At 37.3% G+C, this 25,616-nt stretch overlaps 2 pseudogenes; both read right to left on the bottom strand.

Moving 5' to 3' along the window:
- Positions 1 to 11,154: 11,154 nt before the first annotated feature.
- Positions 11,155 to 17,729, bottom strand: LOC131834555 (cytochrome c oxidase subunit 1-like; annotated as a pseudogene).
- A 1,074-nt stretch (positions 17,730 to 18,803) lies between these two features.
- LOC131833105 (keratin, type I cytoskeletal 18-like) lies at positions 18,804 to 20,267 on the bottom strand (annotated as a pseudogene).
- Between the last annotated feature and the right edge of the window lie 5,349 nt (positions 20,268 to 25,616).

Here is a 25,616-nt window from a genome sequence, read left to right as displayed (position 1 = left end):
CATTTACTTTTCCATTTTTATAGTCCCTATTTCATTTATTTCTGTTCTAATTTTTATTTTCTTCTTTTTACTTGTTCTGGAATTTATTTTTCTAACTTTTAAGTGTAAGGTTAGGTGGTTTATTTGAGATTTTCCTTGTTCCTTGAGGTAGGCCTGATTGTTTTAAACTTCTATCATAGAACTGCTTTTGTTGTGTCCCAAATATTTTGGGGCCATCTCATTTGTTTCATTTTCATTTGTCTCCCTGTATTTCTTATTTTTAATTTATTTTTAAGATTTTATTTATTTATTTGACAGACAGAGATCACAAGTAGGCAGAGAGGCAGGCAGAGAGAGAGGAAGGGAAGCAGGCTCTCTACTGAGCAGAGAACCGGATGCTCTATGCTGGATCCCAGGACCCTGCGATCATGACCTGAGCCGAAGGTTGAGGCTTTAATCCACTGAGCCACCCAGCACCCCTGTCTACCTGTATTTTTTAATTTCCTCCTTGATTTCTTGGTTTTATTCATTGCTCAGTAACATACTGTTTAGCCTCCACATCTTTGTGTTCTTTCCAGATTGGTATTGTTGCTTTCACTTTTTGTGTCAAATCCCCCCAAAAAATCATCCTCAAAGGTTATGTGGAGGAGCTTACCACCTTTGTTTTCTTTTATGAGTGTTGTGGATTCAGATTTTATGTTACACCCTTTAATTTATTATAAGTTAATTTTTGTGTATGATATAAGGTCGTGGTCTAGTCTTAGTTTTTGCACGTGGCTGTCCTGTTTTCCCAACACTTTATATTGAAGAGACTGTTTTTTCCCCATTGTATATTCTTGGCTACTTTGTCATAAATTATTCGGACAAATATGTGTGGGTTTATTTCTGGGCTTCCCTGTTCTGTTCCACAGATCTGTGTTCCTTTTTATGTTAGTACCATACCGCTTTGATAATTATAGCTTTGTAATATAGCTTGAAATCAGGGCACATGATGCCTCCGGATTTTTTTTTTTTTCCCTCAAGATTGCTTTAGCTCGTTGGAGTCTTTTGTGCTTCCATAAAAATTTCAAGATTGTTCTTTTTTGTGTGTGTGAAAAATGCCATTGGAGAAGCACAGAAAGTCAATTATCATATGGTTTCACTTACTTGTGGAGCATAAGGAATAACACGGAGGACATTGGGAGATGGAGAGAAGTGAGTTGGGGGAAATCAGAGGGGGAGACAAACCATGAGAGACTGCGGACTCTGAGAAACAAACTGAGGGTTTTGGAGGGAAGTGGGGTGGAGGGATGGGTGAGCCTGGTGGTGGGTATTAAGGAAGGCACGTATTGCTGGAGCACTGGGTGTGGTGAATAAAAAAATACGATTGGAATTTTGATAGGGATTGCATTGAATCTTTTGGGTATTGGATTCTTTGGATAGTATGGACATTTAAAAAATATTAATTCTTCCAATCCAGAAGCATGGACTATCTTTCCATTTATTTGTGTCATCTTTAATTTCTTTCATTACTATTTTATAGTTGTCAGCGTACACATCTTTCACCTCTGGTTTTAGCTTATTCCTAGGTTTCTTATTCTTTTTGATGTAATTATGGGATTTTTTCTTAATATCCCTTTCTGATATTATTAGTGTATTATTAGTATATTATTATTTATAATATGTATATTATGAGTATATTATTATTTATTGTTACTATATTATTAGTGCATTACTGACATTATTAGTGTATAGAAATATAACAGATTTTTGTATATTGATTTTGTACCCTTTAACTTGACTAAATTTGTTAATTAGTTTTAATGGTTTTTTTTGGTGGACTCTTTAGGGATTTTCGCTATATAATATCATGTCATCAGCAAATAATGGTTTACTTTCTTTCTTCTTCAATTTGGATGCCTTCTTATATCTTTTTCTTGTATAATTTCTCCAGCCAGTACTTCCAATATCATATTTAACAAAAGTGGCAAGAGAGGGCATTCTTGTCTTGTTCCTTTTCTTTGTTTCTTTGTTTTTCATTGTTAAGTATGATGTTAACTACGAGTCTGTTGTATATGGCCTTTGTATTGAGTTATATTTCCTCTAGACCCATTTTGTTGATAATTTTTAAAATCATAAATGGATGTTAAATTTTGTCAAATGTTCTTTTTGCATCTATTGAGTTGATATGTTTATCTTTCATTTTGCTAATGTGGTGTATCATGTTGATTGATTTGCATATATTGAGCTATACTGGCATCCTTGGAATAAATCCCACTTGATCATAACATATGATTTTTATAATGTAATGTTGAATTTGGCTTACTAATATTTTGTTGAGGATTTTGACACCTGTGTTCATCAGGGATATTGACCTGTATATTTGTTTTTTTGTGGTGCCTTATCTGGTTTTGCTATCAGGGTAATGCTGATCTTGTGAAGTAAGTTTGTAAGCACTGCCACATCTTCAAATTTTTTGGAGAAGTTTGAGAAGTATAGGTACTAAATCTTTTGAGTATTTGGTAGGAGTCATCAGTAAAGCCATCTGGTCCTGAACTTTGGTTGGGAGGTTTCGATTACTGGTTCAATCTCCTTGCTAGTACTGGGTCTGTTCAGATATTCTATATCTTTATGACTAAATTTGCAAGTCTGTATGTTTCTAGGAATGTATTAGTTTTTTCTATGTTGTCCAATTTGTTGGACAATTATTCAATTGTTCATAGTAGTTTCTTACAATCCTTTGTATATCTTTGGTATCAGTTGTAACTTCTTTCATTTCTGATTTTATTTATTTGAGCCTCCTCTTAGTCTAGCTAAATATTATTCAATTGTTTTATCTTTTCAAGAACCAGTTCTTAGTTTCCTTGATCTTTTCTATTGTGCTTTCAGTCTCTTTCATTTCTTTCTGTTTGGATTTCTTTTTTTAGATTTATTTATGTATTTGATAGAGAGAGACACAACAAGAGAGGGAACACAAGCAGGGGGAGTGGGAGAGGGAGAAGCAAGCTTCCTGACGAGCAGGGAGCCTGATGCGGGGCTCGATCCCAGGACCCTGAGATCATGACCTGAGCCAAAGGCAAGCACTTAATGACTCAGCCACCCAGGTGCTCCTGGATGATTTTTTTTTTTTTAAGGATTTATTTTTTTAGAGATAAGGCACAGACAGGAGAGGTAAAGGGAGAAAGAGTCTCAAGCAGACTCTGTGCTGAGTGCAGAGCCTGAGAAGGGGCTTGACCTCATGACCCGAGATCACAACCTGAGCCAAAACCAAGAGTTAGATGCTTAAGCAGCTATGCCACCCAGGCACCCTGCTGCTCTGATTTTTATTATTTCCTTCCTTCTACCGATTTTGAGCTTCATTTGTTTTTTTTCTTGTTCCCTTAGGTGTAAAGTTAGATCGAGATTTTTCTTGTTCTTTGAGGTAGACCCCTATTGCTATGCTATGAATTTTGGTCTCCGAACTTCTTAGAACTGCTTTTGCTACATCCCATGGGTTTGGATGTATTTTCTTTCTTTTTCTTTTAAATTATTTATTTTTAAAAAAAAGATTTTATTTACTTATTTGAGAGAGAGTGAGAGAGAGAGAGAGCATGAATGGGAGAGGGTCAGAGGAAGAAGCAGACTTCTTGCTGAGCAGGAGGCCTGATATGGGGCCTGATGTGGGACTTGATCCCAGGATCCCAGAATCATGACCTAAGCTGAAGGCAGTCGCTTAAAACAACTGAGCCACTCAGGTGCCCAGGATGTTATATTTGTATTTTCATTTGTCTCGAGGTTTTTTTGTTTTTTTTTTAAACTTGTAAATTTTAATTCCAGTGTAGATAACATACAGTGTTTTTTTTTAATTAGTTTCAGATATACAATATAGTGATTCAGCAGTTCCATATATTACTCAGTGTTCATCAAGATAAGTGTGTGTTTTATACCTCAAGGTATTTTTTGATTTCCCCTTTGATTTCTTCATGCACCTATTGGTTGTTCAGTAGCATGTTGTTTAAAATTCACATATTTAAAGTTCACACACATAAAATTCACATTAAGGTTCTTTATGATTTCAGTTTTATACCATTGTAGTCTCAAATGATGGTTGATCCGGTTTTAATCTTTTTAAATATATCAAAACCTGTTTTGTGACGTAATAAATGATATATTCTTGAAAAAGAATAGTGTATTTGAAAAGAACGTGTGTTTTGCTGTTTTTGGATAGGATGCTTTATATATCTATATATATATCTATAAAGTCCATTTGGTTTAATGTGTCAGTTAAGGCCAATGTTTCCTTATTTTCAGCTGGATGATCTATCCATTGATGTAAGTGGGGTGTGAAAATCTCCTACTATTACTGTATTGCTATTGTTAATTTCTCTGTTTAGGTGTGCTAAAGTTTCCTTTATACATTTAGGTGCTCCTATGTGGGCTATGTAGTTCATTAAAAGGTTTAGTATTGCTGTAACTAATAGAATCCTGTATTCACCTATTTTTTTAAATTAACATATAATATTTTATTTGTTTCAGGGGTACAGGTCTGTGATTCATCAGCCTTACACAATTCACAGCACTCACCATAGCATATACCCTCCCCAGTATCCATTACTCAACCACCCCTTCCCACCTACACCCCTCCCCTCCAGCAGCCCTTAGTTCCTTTCCTGAGATTGAGAGTCTCTTGTGGTTTGTCTCCCTCTCTGGTTTTGTCTTGTTTCATTTTTTCCTCCCTTCCCCTATGAAGTCTGTCTTGTTTCTCAAACTCCTCATGTCAGCGAGATCATATGATAATTGTCTTTCTCTAATTTGACTTATTTTGCTTAGCCTAATAGCCTCTAGTTCCATTCACATCACTGCAAATGGCAAGATTTTGTTTTTCTGATGGCTGTATAATATTTGTGTGTGTGTGTGTGTGTGTGTGTGTGTGTGTGTATCACATCATCATAATCTATTCATCCGTTGATGGACATCTATGCTCTTTCCATAGTTTGGCTATTGTGGACATTGCTGCTGTAAACATTGGGGAGCACATGCCCCTTTGAATCACTACATTTGTGTCTTTGGGGGTAAATACCCAGTTGTGCAATTCCTGGGTCATAAGGTAGTTCTGTTTTCAATTAAAAAAAAATTTTTTTAAGGATTTTATTTATTTATGTATTTGACAGAGAGAGAGAGAGATCACAAGTAGGCAGAGAGGCAGGCAGAGAGAGAGAGAGAGAAGAGGAAGCAGGCTCCCCTCCTAGCAGAGAGCCGGATGCGGGACTCTATCCCAGGACCCTGAGATCATGACCTGATCAGAAGGCAGAGGCTTAAGCCACTGAGCCACCTGGGCACTCCCTGTTTTCAACTTTTTGAGGAACCTCAATATTGTTTTCCAGAGTGGCTGCACCAGCTTGCATTCCAACCAACAGTGTAGAAGGGTTCCGCTTTATCTGCATCCTCATCAACAACCTGTCCTTTCCTGACTTGTTAATTTTAGCCATTCTGACTGGTGTGAGGTGGTATCTCACTATGGCTTTGATTTGTATTTTCCTGGTGCTGAGTGATGTTTAGCACTTTTTCATGTGTCTGTTGGCCATCTGGATGTCTTCTTTGCATAAATGTTTGTCCATGTCTTCTGCCCATTTCTTGATTGGATTATTTGTTCTTTGGGCATTGAGTTTGATAAGTTCTTCATAGATTTTGGATACTAGCCCCTTTTCTGATATGTTTTTTGCAAATATCTTCTCCCATTCTGTCAGTTGTCTTTTAGTTTGGTTGATTGTTTCCTTTGTTGTGCACAAGCTTTTGATCTTGATGAAGTCCCAATAGTTCATTTTTGCCCTTGCTTCCCTTGCCTTTGGCATGTTTCTAGGAAGAAGTTGCTGCAGTTGAGGTAAAAAAGGTTGCTGCCTGTGTTCTCCTCAAGGATTTTGATGGATTCCTATCTCACATTGAGGTCTTTCATCCATTTTGAGTCTATTTTTGTGTGTGGCATAAGGAAATGGTCCAGTTTCATTCTTCTGCATGTAGCTGTCCAATTTTCCCAGCACCATTTGTTGAAGAGACTGTCTTTTTTCCATTGGATATTCTTTCCCGCTTTGTTAAAGATTAGTTGACCAAAGAGTTGAGAGTCCATTTCTGGGCTCTCTACTCTATTGCATTGATCTATGTGTCTGTTTTTGTGCCAGTACCATACTGTCTTGATGATGACAGCTTTGTAATAGAGCTTGAAGTCTGGAATTGTGATGCCGCCAGCTAGGTTTCCTTTTTCAAACATACCTCTGGCTATTTGGGGTCTTTTCTGGTTCCATATAAATTTTAGGATTATTTGTTCCATTTCTTTGAAAAAAGTTGGTGGTATTTTGACAGGGATTGCATTAAATGTGTAGATTGCTCTAGGTAGCAAAGACATTCTTCACAATATTTGTTCTTCCCATCCATGACCATGGAAGGTTTTTCCATTTCTTTGTGTCTTCCTCAATTTCTTTCATGAGTATTTTATAGTTTTCTGAGTACAGATGCTTTGTCTCTGGTTAGATTTATTCCAAGTACCACTTCAAGTACCATGTAATACTGTCTTCTATGTGTGCTTTTGGCAGTCAGAGGTATAGCCTATAAAGGTGTATTTTTACTATGAACACTATTATGCATACAAATCACAGGAAAATGTTAGATCAAGAGTTGAACACTGATCAGCCTCAGTACTAACTTAAGAAATTAAATGACTATGAGGTTTTGGTTGTAGATTAATTAAATGAGAAGTGGGAGTGACCCTACTAAAGTATAAAATGGGAACTAGAGCCCCTCATTTAATCATTCTGTTTGATTCCCTCACTGGGTGCTAATAATTATGGTTGGTACTAGTGTGGCTTCAAATAGGATATGTAATATAATTCTATGGCAATGAAAGTTATGATTAAGAATATTTGTAGGGGGGGTGCCTGGGTGGCTCAGTGGGTTTTGGCTTGGGTCATAATCTCAGGGTCCTGGGATCAAGCCCCGCATTGGGCTCTCTGCTCGGCAGAGAGCCTACTTCCTCCCCCTTCTCTCCCTCTGCCTGTCTCTCTGCCTACTTGAGATCTCTGTGTGTTAAATAAATAAGTAAAATTAAAAAAAAATATTTGTAGGGATGCCTGGGTGGCTCCCTTTGTCTTGGGTCATGATCCTAGGGTCCTGGGATTGAGCCCCGTGTTGGGTTCCTTGCTCAATGGGTGAGCCTGCTTCTCCCTCTCCCTCTACCTGCTACTCTGCCTGCTTGTGCTCTCTCTCTCTCTCTGTTAAATAAATACATAAAATTAAAAAAATACATTTATAATAGAATTAGTATTATACAGCTTTTTCTGGGTTAGGATTTCCATTGATTGATGAAATTGGCTAGCTATAAGTATTAGTGAAAGAAGTTATGTTAGTGCCAATAGGGGTCCCAATAGGGAGTCAGAGAAGAACAGTAATGAAAAGTTGAGGCTGTTGTTAAGATGATTTAGGAATATTAGGTCAATAAGGCCATTTAATAGGCTATAGGCTGTTTCATTAATTTAAATTAAATTGTTTTTTTGATAATCATGTCAGTAGTAGTAGTATAATGGTTAGAATGATTTTTAGCATTGCAGGAGGTTAAGGTTTTGTACATAGTACTATAAATATTAGACACCATGATTAGTAGAAATAATCATAGTGTAGCTTCACATGCCATGAATACTAAGAAGATGATAGGTATTGTAAAGTGAGTGTTTAGAATTATTATGGTTACTATAAATGGTGAATAAATATACCCTTTAAACAAGGAAATGGTATTTAATGAAATCAGTATATTAATAGTTCCATTAAGGATACAATGATTGGTAGAATAATGTTGATATAGACTAGAGACATTTGATAATTATGAAATTAGCCATAATGGAATCACTGGTTTTAGTTTAAACTAATTATCATTTGGTTTCATTCTGATTCTTTTTCGGCGCATTCATAGGTGAGACTTATGGCTGGTAATGAGATTGATATTAAAGCCATGATAAGGATGGTTTTTAGGCTGTTTGAGACAGTGAAGGTAGAGGTAGAAGAACAGCATTTTTAGGTCAAATAACAGAAATGTAATAGCTACCAGAAAAAATTTTATGGAGAAGCATAGGTGGGCTGATCCTATGGGGTTGAATCCACATTCATAGGGGATTTTTTATTCCCCCATGTGGATGTTTAGCTGGAGAAGTCAGAATACAATTAATACAAGCAATGAGTTTAGTAGTGTGCTAATTGATAGGTTAATATTTATTATTCTTCCTCAGGTTGTACTGAAACTGATTAAATGGAATTGTACTGTTTAATACTAAAATAATAAGACCCTCACCAATAAATGGAGACCTATAGGAATAGTCCTACTACATCTACAAAATGTGAATATCAAGTAACTGCTTCAAATTCAAAGTGATAATTAGATGTGAAATGAAATTTTAGTTGCAGCAGGAGACAGATGATGAGGAAGGTAGAGCCAGTAATTGCACGTAGTCCATGAAAGCCTGTAGCCATAAAAAATGTCTATTCATAAACTCCATCTGAGATTGTAAATGATGTTTCATAATACTCAAAGGCTTGTAATAAGGTAAAATAAATTCCTAGAGAGACTGTAATGAATAGGGCTTGAAGTTGTGTTTGTGATTTCCTCCTGTGAGGCTGTCGTGGGCTTAGGTGATATATATAGCCCAGAGCTTATAGGAGAAAAGTATTGAGAAACAGTACTTCTAGAGGATTTAGGGGATGGATGCCAGTGTGTGGTCAGCAACCACCTAGTTTAGGTGTTGGAGGTCGACTTAAATGGTAAAAGCCCAGAGGAAGCAAGTAAAAAAAGATTTCTGAAATAATGAAAGAATTACTCCGTACTGAAACCCTTTTTGAACAACTGGTGTGTGGTGACCTTGGAATGTACTCTTTCAAATAATGTCTCTTCATCAATGATACATCATCAAGATATTAGTTGTTAATGCCTAGAGATAATAGGAAGATTGAGGTAAAGTAAAAGCTATGGACCCAATGTTATAAGGAGAGCCAATAGAGTGCCTTAAATGGTTGGGAGCAGGAGTTTACTATATAGTATGTGTGGGTTTGGTGGGTCATTAGATGTTAGCATGTAAGGTGAAGGATAACTAGTAGAGCAAATACATAAGCTTGAATTAAGCCCACAGTGAATTCAAGGATAGTAGAATTAAGAGTGATGAAGGTAATGAGAGCTATAGTGGGGCTAATGTTTATTAACGCAAGGCTTCCTCCCACAATTAAATGAATGAGTAGGTGTTCAGCAGTGATACTGGCAGTTAGCCATACAGCTAGTACTCTTCGTTGGATGAAAAAGCTAATGGTTTTGATAATTGCTAGTATTCGAATCAGTGGGATGGTTATTCTTTGGGGTAGAAGTTGGGCCTGACAAAGCCATTAATTATTATCTCTGCTCAAGGTGGAATGGCTATCCCTAGATTCACTGGGAGTTGTGAGGTAGGTGTGGTAGTGGGCCCTGTAGGCTTGCTAAGCCAATAAATAGAATGAGTAAGAGGAGTATTAGGGTTCAGTTTTGTCCTTGGTTGTGTCCTATGATTATGGATAGTTAATAGTTTTGATGTTAATTGAATTAGTCATTTTTGATAGCAATTAGATAATTGTTGATTAGTTGGTTAGGTTGTAGGGAATATAGTAATTGAAATTATGATAGATAACTCTATCATTACTGGGATAATAAAAGAGGCAAATAGATTTTCACTTACTTTTTCTCTCAAAGGGTGAAGTACTACCATGTCTTTGTTTTTAATTTGGGTCTGATGGGTCATAGTGATTTGAAATTTTTAGCTGAAATACAACATATAGGGTTATAATTATTGATATGAAGGTGATAAATTACATTGATGTGTCTAGTTGTGGCATATCATTAAGGAGAAGCTTAAACTCTGTCTTTAACCTTTTTTTTTTTTTTAAATATTTTATTTATTTGACAGATAGAGATCACAAGTAGGCAGAGAGGCAAGCAGAGAGAGAGGAGGAAGCAGGCTCCCTGATGAGCAGAGAGCCCGATGCGGGGCTCGATCCCAGAACCCCGAGATCATGACCTGAGCCAAGGGCAGAGGCTTAACCCACTGAGCCACCCAGGTGCCCCTGTCTTTAACCTTTTAAAGGTTAATACTACTGAGCTTCTTTTTAAACTTTTTTAAAATTTTTTATGGGGGAGGGGCATGAGGAGATGGAGAGAGAGAATCTTAAGTAAGCTCCTGGAGCCTGATGTGGGGCTTAGTCTCATGAGCCTGAGATCATGACCTAAGCCAAAATCAAGAGTCAGACACTTATCTGACCAAGCCACCCAAGTACCCCAATACTACTTAGCTTCTTAATGACATTACAGTACAGTTGTGGATAATTTTTCTAAGTGTTTAAGTGGGATTAATTCAAGAATGATTGCTATAAAACTGATTTGACCCACAAATTTCTGAGCACTGCCCATAATATAGGCTTGGATGTGTAGGTATTAAGGTTGTTTGATTTAATTGTCTGGAGACAGCTCATGAGTGTAAGATATCTGCTAGTGAGATTAATATCTGGATTGTTATTTCTATGGGTAAGACAACTTGGCTGTCAACCTTTACTAGTTGTAGATCTCTTGGTTTTAGGTTGTGTGAATTATTCAATTTAAGCCAAAGAAATCAGGAAGTGGAAGTCAAAGTTTAAGTCTTTGTAATGCATATATTCATAGCTTCAGGATCATTGATGGCTTAGTTTTTCCAGTTAGGCGTTGTTGAGCTTATCTATTATATCAATAATTTATAATGATGGCAAAGCAATTAAGGCTAGGATAATGAGTAGTAAGGTAGTTCATATCGTTTCTACTTCTTGCACACCTATTGTATTTGTGTGGGTTAATTTAGCTATTAATACTAGTGAAATGGTATAAGGAACTAGAGAGTTGATTAAAAAGATGATTATATATGGTCATGAAAGTGTAGGAGTTCTTCTGTAATGGGGGATTTTGCACCTTAAAGGAACTAGAGAGTTGATTAAAAAGATGATTATATATGGTCATGAAAGTGTAGGAGTTCTTCTGTAATGGGGGATTTTGAGTGGATATGCCAAAAGGACTTAAATCCATAATTTAACTTTGACAAAGTTATGTAATATTTGCTAATATTTCACTATTGAGAAAGACATAATGGCTATGGTATTGGCTTGAAACCATTTTTAGAGGGTTTGATCCTTTTCTTATTTTAGGCTTATGTATGGGGATTCTTCAAATGTATGATATGGTGGAAGGCATCCATGTAGTCATTCAAGATTAGTGTTAGTTAATTCCACTATTGCTACTTCTCATTTGGATGCAAATACTTCTCAATTTATAAAGATAATATTACTGCTGTTAAGGAGAAGAATGAACCTGTAAATGACATAGTGTTTCATGTTGTGTACACATCTGGATAGTCAATGTCAGGGCATTCCTGAAAGGCCGAGTGGGAAGAAAGTTAACTCCAATTACTGAATGTAAAGAGGATCTTTGCCCAACTACAGTTGACTGTGTAGCTTGTAGAAAATAATGGGAACAGTGAACAAATCTTCCTATGATGGTGAAAATGTTTCTATTGATAATATGTAGTAAAAATGCACTACCATATACTATTTGTCCTGGAGAACACTGTCTAGGGATGAGTTGGCTAAAACAATTCCTGCTAGACCTCCTACTGTGAATAGGAAGATAAAAGCTGGGGCTCATCGTATGGCCAGTGATCATGTTGCCTCCATGAAGGGTTGCTAGTTAGCTAAATACTTCTATGCTGTCGGGGTGGCAAAATTCTAGTAGCTGTTGTAGAATATGCTCATATGTCAACATCTGTGCCTACTGTTAAAAATATGCTGGGCTCATACAATAAAACCTAGGAATCCAATAGATACTATGGCCCAAACTATTCCTATATATCCAAAAGGTTCTTTTTTTCCCTGAATAATATGTAGTAATACATGTAGTAATTCCAAATCTAGGGAAGATAAGAATATAAACTTTGGAATATCTGGAGACTCAAAATCAAAATAAGCATTGGTATCAGTGGGTTGCCTCTCCTACAGGATCAAAGATTGTGGTGTTTTAGGTTATGGTCTGTTAGTAATATGGTAATTCTGGTTGCTAAGACCGGATGTGATAGTAGTAATAGGAAGACTGTGGTTAAGAGGGATCCATGGAATAAAGGTGTTTAGTATTGAGATACAGCTGGTGGTTTTATTTTAATGATTGTGGTAATATGGTTGATAGCCCCTAAAATTGAGGATACATATATATGGGGAGAGAAGATGGTTAAATTGACTGATGCTTCTCCTGAGCTAGGTTGCAGGCTGGGGTGTGTATACTCTTCACCTGGTTTCTGTACCTGCTCCAACTGTTAATGATGTTAGAGCAGAAATGATGCTGGTAATAGTCAGAGACTCATGTTATTTGGGGGGATGCCATATCAGGTGCTCTGATTATTGAGGGGACTGAACAGTTTCCAAATTGTCCAATTATAATAGGTGATACTATAAAGGAAATTATGAATGCCTGGGCAACTATGGTTACCTTATAAATTACGTTATCTCCCAGTAAACCTCCAGGTTGGCCAATTTCCACATGGATTAAAAGGCTTCCGACAGGGGCACCTGGGTGACTCTGTTGGTTAAGTATAAGACTCCTGGTTTTAGCTCAGATCATGATCTCAGGGTCTTGAGATTGAGCAGCCCTGTGTGGGGCCTATGCTCAGTGTGGAGTCGGCTTGTCCCTGTCCCTCTGCTCCTCCCCCTGCACTCCTGTGCTCTTAAATAAATAAATAAATAAATAAAAAGGCTTCAAGCAGTTCCTATTCTATTTCATTAGTTCTATTCTAGTTCATGCACCAAATAGTAGGTATAGAGTGCTGGTATCTTTATGGTTTGTTGAGAATAATGGCTAAGTAAGCACTAACCTCTAAAGACAGAGGTTGAGTCATCATTTTGTTAAGCCCTGTGGTGAATATCATACTGAATAATAAATTCAAAGAAGCAGCTTCAACTCTGCTGGGGCTTCTTCAGCCTTTTTTCCCCTAGATGGTGGGAGAAGTAAATTAAAGCTAATTGATTCAGTTACTTAGCCATTAACTAAAATTTCATGGGATGGAAATCTAGTAAGGTTTTAACTTAATTAAAAAATTTGTTTTGTGTTCAGTTGATGTAGGATGAAGTCTGGGCACTCCTTGTACTTTTTAGGAATTAAGTGAATACACTTTCTCAGAGCTTTGAAGGCTTTTGGTCTTTTCTTTATCTCTTTTTTTTTGTCTTCTTTTTTTTTTTTTTCTTTTTTCCCCTTGGTCTTTTCTAACTAAATTGTTATTGTTATAATTAGTAGTGTTAAAAGAGTTAACCATTTTATACTTTCAAATTGTCCTTTTATTTGTATGTTGTTTATTGATGGAAATATAATTAGTGATGTGAAGTTAATTGCATGTAGAAGTACAGATTGAGTAGTGCTATAATGGCTATTAATGTTGGTATAATAAGATCATTTTTTTGTCAGTTCCTGGATAATTATCCATTTGGGCAGAAATCCTGAGAGAGGAGGGAGGCCTATTGATAGTATGGTGGTAAAGATTAATGTAAAATTAAGGATATTTTCTTCCAAATATATGAGAGTGATAGTGTTGTGGTGGATGAATTACACACAATAATATGAATGTGGGGAGTGTCATCATGATGTAGATTAATAGATTTGTGGTTATTATAGGTGGGTTATAAATTGTGATAGGTGTTATTCACTTTGTGTGGGCAGCTGATGAATAGGCTGTGATTTTTTTCATATATGCCTTTTTGTTAAGTCCACCTCATCTTCCAATTAGAATTGATGCAATAGCTATGGATAGAATTAAGTTTGGATTAATGGATGATGAGATTTGGTATAAGATTGACATCGATGCAAGTTTTTGTCATGTTAATAAAATTAGGCCTGAGGATAACAGAATTCTTTGTATTACTTTAGGTACTCAGAAGTGGAAAGGGGAAAGTCCAAGTTTTATAATGAGAGCTATTGTTACAATGGCAGAAGGAAGGATGTTGTTGGATTAAATATAATTATTCATTGTCCAGAATATATTAAGTTAATAATGGCCATTATAAGAAGTATTGATGTGGTTGCTTATGTTAGGAAATACTTAGTAGAGGATTCTGTGGCTCAAGGGTTAAATTTTTTTTTCTTATTAAAGCTGGGATAATAGCTAGTATATTTATTTAAAGCCAATTTAGATAGTGTGATTGAGAGATTGTTATTACAATTATAGTTCCTGAGATAATGGTTATTATAATAATGGTAAAAATGAGCATAGGAAGGATAGTAACCAGTATTGGCAGGAAGAGTCCAATTGCTTATTTAGCTGACTTTATTATGGAATATGCTATAATTTTTAATTTTTTAATTTCTAGGGGTATGTTTGATTCCTGTCATTCTAGGAATGAAAGAAATAAGATATTAAAATGTATATTAAAATTATATAATAATAATCAGATTTAAACATCTATTATTTACTCTATCAAAGTAACTCTTTGTCAGAGGTATTTTTAGGATTGTGGTATAACACCTGATCTAATGATAGGCCAGGATATGTGTGACATACAAAGGGATAGTGATAGTGATAATCTAGTGATAGAAGGTTTTTTCACAAGAGGTGTATTAGTTATATTGGAATTGTGGGTAAGATGCCCAAATTCATGGAAAGGTAATGGTTAGTAGGAGAGTTTTGACAATGAAATTAATTAGTTCTGGCATGTAGGGGCTATGAAATGCTTCTAGGAATATGATTGTTGTGAAAATGTTTATTAGGAGGATTTTGGCCTATTCTGCTAGGAAAAATAGGGGAAATGGGCTGCTGTAATTCAGTGTTGAAGCCAGTGACGACTTCTTCTGTTAGGCGAATGCTGCTCAGTTGGCTTCTGCTAGGATTGAAATTAATCCCATCATGGCTAACAGTCATGATGGAAAAATTAATCCTAAGTATTCTTGAGTAATGATTAATGCTGATAGTGTAAGCAATCCATTTATTAGTAGTACTGATAGTAAGATAATTGCTAGAGTTACTTCATATGAAATTCTCTGTGCTACATCTCAGATAGCCCCAAGTAATGCATATTTGAATTCGAGGGCATCCAGATCAGAGGATGGAAATTATAACTGAGCCTGATATAGCTAGCATTAATAGTACTCCTAGGTTTATATTGATCGGTGAACATGGTAAGGCAACAGAATTTATATTGTAGGGTTATGGTGAGGGCTAAGATTGGTTCAGTGATGGATACAGATATTGATGAAGTTAGTGTTTCATTGGTTCTTTAATGAATAACTTAACAGCATCAGCAATAGGTTGTAATAGACCATGAGGGCCAACAATGTTTGGTCTTTTGCAAAGTTGTATATATCCTAGAACTTTTCACTTGATTGGTGTGAGGAATGCCATGACGAGTGGGGTGGGGATAATCAATGAGGTAATGTTGATTATAAATATTTTGTTAGGAATAGAAATGGAGTATAAAGGCTTAAGTTTTACACAGTCACTGAGCTTTGCCATCCTAACAAACCCTATTCTTGGGCAGGGTGGATATAAATTAAGATTATATAATCTATTAGTTTGAGGATGTCTCAAACTAATGAAGTGAGCTTCATTTTTCTTGTCCTTTCATATTGGGCAAAGTCTATAATAGAAAGAAACTAATCTGAATTACTTTTGGTCTGTACTCAGATCATGTAGGATTTTAATTATTGAACAAATGAATCATTAATAGTGGTTGCACCTTGGGATGTCCTGATACAACACGAGGTAGTAAACCCTATTGTTGATATGAATTCTAGAATAGGATTGCAGTGTTATCTGAAGATAACTTGTTCTGTTGATCAGTATCTTGCATCATTAAGTGATATAATGTTTTGACTAGTAAGTCTGGATTTGAATCACTCAGAGGTTATTTTGTTCCTTAAGGTCACCCTAACCAAAATTGCTAGTCCACTTAAAGTCTTACTATCCCTTATCACCTGATGTTGTTCTATAGGTCCCTTAAGTAATTTTTCACTTTTTAAAATTCTTTTTCTTTTTGCTGATCTGTTTGTATGAGTTTCACTGCCATGTCTTCCAGGTCACTGATTCTTTTTTCTGCTTCATCTAGTCTGCTACTGAACCCCTCTAGTGTATTATTCAGTTATTGTATTCTTCAGCTTTATGACTGTTTGGTACTTTCTAATATTTTCTATCATTTTTTAAAAAATTTATTTTCAGTATTCATTGTTTTTGCCCCACACTCAGTGCTCCATGCAATCCATGCCCTCTCCAATACCCACCACCTGGTTCCCCCAACCTCCCTCCGCCCCTTCAAACCCCTCAGATTGTTCTTCAGAGTCCATAGTCTCTCATGGTTCACCTCCCCTTCCAATTTCCCTCAACTCCCTTCTCCTCTGTAACTCCCCTTGTCCTCCATGCTATTTGTTATGCTCCTCAAATAAGTGAAACCATATGACAATTGACTCTCTCTGCTTGACTTATTTCACTCAGCATAATCTCTTCCAGTCCCGTCCATGTTGCTACAAAAGTTGGGTATTCATCCTTTCTGATGGAGGCATAATACTCCTAGTGTATATGGACCACATCTTCCTTATCCATTTGTCTGTTGAAGGGCATCTTGGTTCTTTCCACAGTTTGGCAACCATGGCCATTGCTGCTATAAACATTGGGTACAGATGGCCCTTCTTTTCACTCCTTCTGTATCTTTGGGGTAAATACCCAGTAGTGGAATTGCAGGGTCATGGGGAAGTTCTATTTTTAATTTCTTGAGGAATCTCCACACTGTTCTCCAAAGAGGCTGCACCAACTTGCATTCCCACCAACAGTGTAAGAGGGTTCCCCTTTCTCCACATCCCCTCCAACACATGTTGTTTCCTGTCTTGCTAATTTTGGCCATTCTAACTGGTGTAAGGTGGTATCTCAATGTGGGTTTTTTTTTAATTTTAATTTTTTATTTTTTAACATCTTTAATTCAATATAATTATTTCAAGATTCACCCATGTATCTGCATTTATCAGTGGTTCATTTCTTTTTCTTTAAATTTTTAAAATTTATTTTCAGCATAACAGTATTCATTGTATTTTTTTTAATTTGAATCTCCCTGATGGCTAGTGATGATGAACATTTTTTCGTGTGTCTGTTAGCCATTTGTATATCTTCATTGGAGAAGTGTCTGTTCATATCTTCTGCCCATTTTTTAATATGATTGTCTATCTCTTTTTGAAAGTACTCTCTATGTTCATTTATTCTTCTGTTAAGATTGGTGAGCACTTTTGTGACCATTACTTTGAACTCTTCATCATGTAAATTACTTATCTTTGTTTCAATAACGTTGTATTCTGGGATTTTATCTTTTTTTTTTTTTTTTCCTTTGGAGCATATGTCTTTGTTTCCTCATTTTTCTGGACTCTCTACTTGTTTCTGGTATGAGATGAAAAATCTCTCTCTCCCAGTCTTGAAGGAGTGGTACAGGAAGACTGGAGATTACTTCAGTCTGCTCTCTGTGGAGTCAGTGTCCAAGGACTGGGCGGTATGTCTCAGCTCCGTGAGGGTCATCTCAGCCTCTCCTATCTCTGAGGTCTGTGTGGTGATTACTGTGGTGCTTTCCTCAATCTGCTGGGACCAGTATTTGTCCTGGGGGTAGAAGCCTACCAAAAACTGCCTCTCCAATTGTTTTAGCCCCATGGGGCTCAGAAACACAAGCCCTCCGCCCCCGGCCACAAGAGCCAGGTGTTCAAGGGACATCCTCTGTAGGGATTATATGTACCTGCTGAATCTAGTGGGGTAGATTCAGCCATGGGGGCTGCAGGATAGGTCTTTTTATTTTTTCTTTGATTCATGATTGTTCAGTAGCATGTTCTTTAATCTTACATATTTGTGAGTTTTTCAGTTCTTTTATAATTGATTTCTAGTTTCATACCACTGTGATTAGAAAAAGATGCTTGATAAGATTTCAACTTTCTTAAATTTAAGACTTGTTTTGTGGCCTACCATGATCTATTTTTAAGAATGTTTCATGTTTTCTTGAGAAGAATGTGTATTCTGCTTTTTCATGGAATATTGACATGGTGTATGTGTCTGTTGGCCATCTGTATGTTGTATTTGGAAAAATGTCTATTCAAGCCCTCTGCCCATTTTTAAAATCAGATTATTTGGGGATTTATGGTGTTAAGTTGTAGAAGTTCTTTATATATTTTGGATATTAACACCTGAGTGGGTATATCATTTACCAATGTCTTCTACCATTCAGTAGGTTGCCTTTTGTTTTGTCCATGGTTTCCTTCACTGTCCAGAAATTTATTTTGATGTAAGCCCTTTATCTTTCCTTTGTTTTTCTTGCCAAAGAAAAATGTTGCTAAGGCCGACATCAGTGACATTACTGCTTGTGTTCTCCCCTAGGATTTTTATGGTTTCAGGTCTCACATTTAGGTCCTTAAAATATTTTGAGTTTTTTGTGTATAGTGTGAAAAAGTGGTCCAGTTTCATTCTTTTGCTTGTAGCTGTCCAGTTTTCGCCAGCACCATTTATTGAAAAGACCATCTTTTCCCCATTGCATATTTTTGTTTACTTTGCCATAGATTGACTATATAAGCATGGGTTTACTGCTGGTCTATTCTGTTCCATCGGTCTATGTGTGTCTATCTTTGTGCCAGTACCATACTGTTTTGATTATTACATCTTTATAGTATATCTTTAAATCTGGGATTGTGATACCTCCACCTCTTTTTCTTTCTCAAGACTGCTTTGGCTATTCAGAGTTTTTTGTGCTTTTATGCAAATTTTTGCATCAGTTGTTCTAATTCTATGAAAAATGCCATTGGCATTTTGGTAGGTATTGCACTGAATCTGTAGTTGCTATGGAGAGTGCGGAATATTCTTTCTTTCTTTTTTTTTTGACCTTCGAACTTTTTATTGGCCTCCTGCTCCCCAAAGTGTACCCTGCTTCTGCTCCCTCAACGCCTCAGAACTTTGGTGTCATTGGTCTCAGACACGACCTTGACGTCCACAGTCCTGCGGGTAGTGGTTTTCTGTATGGTTTGCATGGAGCTGCTGCTGTCCAGAGCGTCACTGAGATTGAAGTCCTCCCCATCTTCCAGCAGGTGACGGTAGGTGGAGATCTCAGCCTCCAGCTTGACCTTGACATTCAACAGGGCTTCGTACTCCTGGGCCTGGCGCTGCCCCTCTGCCCGGGTCTGGCACAGTTCCGACTCCAGGTGAAGCAGGACCCCATTGAGCTGCTCCATCTGCATGGCCTAGCGGGTTTTGACCTCCCTGAGGCTGTTCTCTAAGCTGGCCTTCAGGTTTCTCATCAAGTCCAGGTTGATTTCCAAGGACTGGGCAGTATGTCTCAGCTCCGTGAGGGTCATCTCAGCCTCTCCTATCTCTGAGGTCTGTGTGGTGATCACTGTGGTGCTTTTCTCAATCTGCTGGGACCAGTATTTGTCCAGCTCCTGTCGGTTCTTCCAAGCCAGCTCATCATACTGGGCCCAGATGTCTGCCATGATCTTGCTGAGGTCCTGAGACTTGGGGGCATCCAACTCCATGGTCAACCCTGAGTTGGCAATTTGGTTCTGTAGACCCTTTACTTCCTCCTCATGGTTCTTCTTCATAAAGAGCAACTCCTCCTTGAGAGCCTCAATCTCTGTCTCCAGTTGCAGCCTAGTGACATTGGTGTCATCGATGACCTTGCGGAGCCCGTGGATGTCACTCTCCACGGACTGGCGCATGGCCAGTTCGGTCTCATACTTGACTCTGAAGTCATCAGTAGCAAGACGGGCATTGTCAATCTGCAGAATGATGCGGGCATTGTCCACAGAACTTGCAAAAATCTGAGACCTCAGCTCCTCGATGGTCTTGAAGTAATGCCCTCAGTCTCTGACCTGGGGTCCCTTCTTCTCCAGGTGTTCCCGGATTCTCACCTCCAGTCTCTGATTATCTGCCTCCAGGCTCCTCACCCTCTCCAGGTAGGAGGCCAGGCGGTCATTCAGGTCTTGCATGGTCTCCTTCTCGCCCTGCATACCTCCTATGCCCGCCCGACCCCTGGCCATCCCGGCAGCCAACCCCGTGGCCAGGCCCCTGGACCCCCAGCCGCCCCGGAAGTTGGTGGAGCGGGATACGGAGATCCGGGAGCCTGAGCCTCCGGCGCTTGCATAGACGCTGGCCGCGCTGCTGACAGGCCAGACCCGGTGGCTGGGCGACTGCATGGAGCCCAGGGTCTGATAGTTGGAAGAGAAGGTGGAGTGGGTGGTGAAGCTCATGCTGTTCAGAGAGTAAGGTGAGAGGCCAGGACTCGAGCTCGGGCCAGGAACGCGGAATATTCTTTCAATCCATGAGCATGGAGTATCTTTCCATTTGTGTTTAATTTCTTTCATCAATGTTTTATAGTTTGCAGAATACAGGTTTTTAACCTCCTTGGTTAAGTTTATTTCTAAGTTTTTATTCTTTATAGTGTAATTGTAATTGTTTTGTTCATTTCTTTTTCTGTTTTTGCACTTTTGGGGTATAGAACACTACAGATTTCTGGGTATTAATTTTTTATCCTACAAATTTACTGAGTTACTTTATTCTAAAAGTTTTTTGGTGGTGTCTTTCAGGTTTTCTGTGTATAATATTATGTCATCTGCAAATAGTGACAGCTTAATTTATTCCTTACCAATCTGGATGCCCCTTATTTTAATTAATTAATTAATTAATTAATTAATTATTTTGCCTTATTTCTGTGGCTAGGACTGCCAGTATAATATGTTGAGCAAAAGTTTGAAAGTGGATATCCTTGTCTTATTCCTGATCTTAGAGGAAAAACCTGCAGGTTTTCACTGTTGATTATATTAACTTGGGTTTTTTTCATAAATGGTCTTTTATTATGTTGAAATGTGTTACCTCTAAACCTACTTTGTTGAGAGTTTTGATCATAAAGAGACGTTGAATTTTGTCACAAGATTTTTCTGCATCTACTGAAAAGATCATATTATTTTTATCCTTCATTTTATTGATATGGTATAAATGTATAAATGCATGTTGGTTGATTTATAAATATTGAACCATCTTTGCATCCCTAGAATAAATCTAATTGGTCAGGGTGAATGATCCTTTGAATGTATTTTTGAATGTGGTCTGCTATATTTTGTCGAGGATTTTTGCATCTATGTTCATCAGGGATATTGGTCTCTAATTTTTTGTTGTTGTTGTTGTGCTCTTGTCTTGTTTGGTATCAAGGTAATGCTGGCCCCATAGAACGTATTTGGAAGCTTCCCTTCCTTTTTTGTTTTTTTGGGATAGTTTGAGGAGAACAGTTATTAAATCTTCTTTAAATGTTTGGTAGACTTCACTTTTGAATCTGTGTGGTCCTGGACGTTTATTTTTTGGTAGTTTTTGATTACCAATTCAGTTTTATTTCTAGTAATCAGTCTGTTCAGGTATTTTATTTCTTCTTGATAAAGTCTTAGAGATTGTATGTTTCTATTTCTTCTAGGTGGACCAGTTTGTTGGCATATAATTTTTTATAGTATTCTCTTATAATGCTTTGTATTTCTGTGTGGTGTGGTGTCCATTGTTTATTATCTTTAATTTCTGATTTTATCTTTTTGGGTACTTTCTGGTTTTTTTTCTTTATGATTTTAGCTAAGGGTTTCTCAATCTTATCCTTGCAATGTACTGGCTCTTTCATTTTTGTTCTTATTTTTTAAAAAAATTTTGTTTCATATTAATGCTAGAGTTGGGTATCCATCCTTTCTGATGGCTGAGTAATATTCCATTGTATATATGGACCACGTCTTCTTTATCCATTCATCTGCTGAAGGGCATCTCAGCTTTCTCCACAGTTTGGCTTTGGGGGTGCATGTGGCCCTTCTTTTCCCTACATCTGTATCTTTGGGGTAAACGTCCAGTAGTGAAATTGCTGGGTCATAGGATACCTCTAATTTTAACCTTTTGAGGAACCTCCACACTGTTTTTCCAAAGTGGCTTCACCAACTTGTATTTCCACAAAAAGGGTTTCCCCTTTCTCCACAACCTCTCCAACATTTGTTGTTTTTTTTTTTTTGCCTTGTCAATTTTTGGCATTCTAAGTGGTGTAAGGTGGTATCTCAATGTGGTTTTGATTTGAATTTCTCCAATGGCTAATGATGAACATTTTTTCATGTATCCATAAGCCATTCGTATGTCTTCTTTGGAGAAGTGTCTGTTCATGGCTTCTGACCTTTTTTTGACTTGTTTGTTTTTTGGGTGTTGAGTTTGAGAAGTTCTTTATAGATCTTGGATACCAGCCATTTATCTGTAGTGTTATTTGCAAATATCTTCTCCCATTCCATGGGTTACCTCTGTTTTGTTGACTCTTTCCTTTATGCTAAGTGAAATAAGTCAAGCAGAGAGAATCAATTATCATATGGTTTCACTTATTTGTGGAACATGAAGAATAGCATGGAGGACATTAGGAGAAGGAAGGGAAAAATGAAGGCAGGGAAATCAGAGAGGAAGAGGAACCATGGGAGACTATGGACTCCGGGAAACAAACTGAGGGTTTCAGAGGGGAGGGAGGTGGGGGTATAGGTTAGCCTGGTGATGGGTATTAAGGAGGGCATGCATTTCATGGAGCACTGAGTGTTACGCACAAATAATGAATCATGGGATACTATATCAAAACCTAAAGATGTACTGTATGGTGACTAACATAATAAAAAAAATCTTTATTTCATTTACTTCTCCAATTTATCATTTCCTCCTTGTGCTGTGCTTATTCTTTTCCTGGTTCCTTTAGATATAAGGTTAGATTCTTTATTTGAGCTTTTACTTGTTTCTTGAGGTAAGTTTGTATCACTATATATTTTCCTCTTAAAACTGCTTTCCCACAGTGCATAGGTGGCTCAGTGCATAGGTGGTTAAGCGTCTGCCTTTGATTCAGTTTATGATCCCAGGGTCCTCAGATAGAGCCCCAGGTCAGGCTCAGCAGGGAAACTGCTTCTTTGTCTGTGCCTCCCGTATTCTCACGTTCTCTCTCCCTCTCTCTCTCTCTCCCTCTTTTTCTCAAATACCTGGATAAAAATCTTAAACACAACTTTTTATTATGTCCCAGAGATTTTTGGACTGTTGTGTTTTCATTTTCACTTTTCTCCATGTACTTTTTAAAATTTCTTCTTTGATTTCTTCATGGACCCATTGGCTGTTTAGTATCACGTTATTTAGCCTACACGTTTGTGTTTTTTCCAGTTTCTTCTTTGGTTGATTTCTAGTTTCATACCATTGTGGTTAGAGAAGATGCACAATATGATTTCAGTCTTCTTAAATTTATTGAGACTTGTTTTGTGGCCTAATGTAGTCTCTTCTAGAGAACATTGCATGTGCACTTGAAAAGCGTGTATATTCTATTGTTTTTGGATGGGATGTTCTGTTTATATGTGTTAGGTCCATCTGGTCTAATGTGTCATTCAAAGACCCCATTTTCTTATTGATTTTTCTGCCTAGATGATCTATCCATTAATGTAAGTGGGTGTCCCCTACTATTACTGTATTATCATAAATTTCTCTTTATGTCTGTTAGTATTTGCTTTATGTATTTAGGTGCTCCAGTGTTGGGTACTTAAGTTATTACAATTGTTATATCCTCTTGTTGGATTGATCAGTCATCACAAAATACCCTTTTTTTGTTTCTTGTTAGTCTTTGTCCTAAAGTCTTTTTTCATTGGTATGAGTATTGCTACCCCAGCTTTTTCTTTTTTTCCCTCTACTTCCATTTGCCTGGTAAATTCTATTCCATCCCTTCACTTTCAGTCTGTATGTATCTTTAGATCTGAGGGGAATCTCTTGTAGGCAACATAAAAATGGTTGGGTTTTTGTCTGTGTTTGTGTTTTGTTTTTTTTTTTTTCCCCATTCTGCCACCTATGTCTTATGATTGGAGCATTTAGGCCATTTACATTTAAAGTAATTATTGATAGGTATGTACTTACTGTCATTTCATTAATTGTTATCTAGTTGATTTTGTTGTTCTTCTCTGTTCTTTTCTTCTTTTCTTTCTTTTCTTTCTTTCTTTCTTTCTTTCTTTCTTTCTTTCTTTCTTTCTTTCTTTCTTTCTTTCTTTGTAATTGAGTTTCTGTCTGCTATATATTTCACGTTCTCTTTAAGTTTTGTGTATCTGTTATAGATTTTGGGTTTTTGAGTACCATGAGGTTCATATACAACATCCTAACTATATAGCAGTCTGTGTTAAGTTACATTTAAGTTCAAACAAAATCTTAATATTTTTCACTCCCTCCACGTTTTATTTATGTGCTGTCATATTTTGTATCTTTTTACCCATAATTTTCTTATGTCTAATTATGGCCATAACTTTTCCACTTAAAGGCCCTTTAACATTTTGTAAGGCTTTGTTAGTGGTAATAAACTCTTTTAACTTTTGTTTGGGAAACTCTGTATCTTTCCTTCAGTTCTGAATGATAACCTTGGTTAAAGTATTCTTGGTTATAATTTTTTTTTTTCCTTTCAGCAGTTTGAATATAACATGGCATGGCACTTTCTGTGACCTGTGAAGTTAATCAGCTAATAGTTTTATAGGGTTTCCCTTGTATATAATGTTTTGCTGCTCTCTTGCTGCTTTAAAAATTCTTTTAATAATTAAATATCAAAGATTAAAGATAATGTGTTATGGTGTGGGATTCCTTGGGTTTAGCTTGTTTGAAACTGTCTGTACTTCTTGAACTTAGATATCTATTTTTTCTCCTAGGTTAGGAAAGTTTTCAGTTATTATTTCTTCCAATAAGTTTTCTGCTTCTTTCTTTCTTTCTTCTTCTGGGACCCATATAATGTGAAAGTTTACTTGATGTTGGTAGGCACAGCTGGGGGGTTTCCAGGGTGCTACACACAGGGGGAACCCTGATAGACAGCTGGATTTGAAGCAGGTGGTACTAGAATTCTCTGCACTGGGGGTGCCCTAGCAAGCTGCCCGAAGTCCAAGTAGTATGGGTCTGGAGTGTTCCGGGATGCTTTGCCCCTTTCTCACCTTGGTGCAAAAGCTGGAGCTATAATGATTGCTAACCAGTGATTTCCAGTATGCATTGCCCTGTGGCCACCTTCGTGGGATGGTTAGGCTGGTGTGAGCTAGAAGCCAGGGGCCACTGACAGGCAGGCTGGTTAGGGTTCCTGGTCCCTGGTCTGTGCTTTCAAAGTGGAGGAGAAGTGTAGAATGTGTCTGGCAGTTCTTCTAACCTGGAGAATTTTCACAGCTCCCTCACTGTGCGGCAGAGTTCTAGAGCTGGTTCTTTTGTGTGCTAGTTACTTTTTAAACTGCAGTTCTTTTTTCTGTGCCCCAGGATAGATGAATGTTCTCCCAAGTCCCTCTTACCATCCCTCCACACTGCCATTTGCAGCATCAGGCATGGAGGGTTCCTTTGTTAATGTGTCTCTGTCTCTCTTTCTGTTCTCTTTTGCCACTCTTTTTTTGTTGTGCAAAAGCTGTTCAGTTGGCCTTCAAGTTCTTCTTTAGGAATAACTGCTCTATAAATAGGTGTGATTTGTTGTGTTCCATGGAGGAAGTGAGTTCAATGACTTCCTACATAGCCATCTTGGACTGGAATCCTTGTAGGTCTTGTTTTTTTTATCCATTCATCTACTCTTTTGATTGGAGAATTTAGTCCACTTAC

The sequence above is a fragment of the Mustela lutreola genome, chromosome 6, assembly GCF_030435805.1.
Source record: "Mustela lutreola isolate mMusLut2 chromosome 6, mMusLut2.pri, whole genome shotgun sequence".
NCBI classification, from domain to species: Eukaryota; Metazoa; Chordata; class Mammalia; order Carnivora; family Mustelidae; genus Mustela; species Mustela lutreola.
This window is presented reverse-complemented; position numbering and strand designations above follow the sequence as displayed.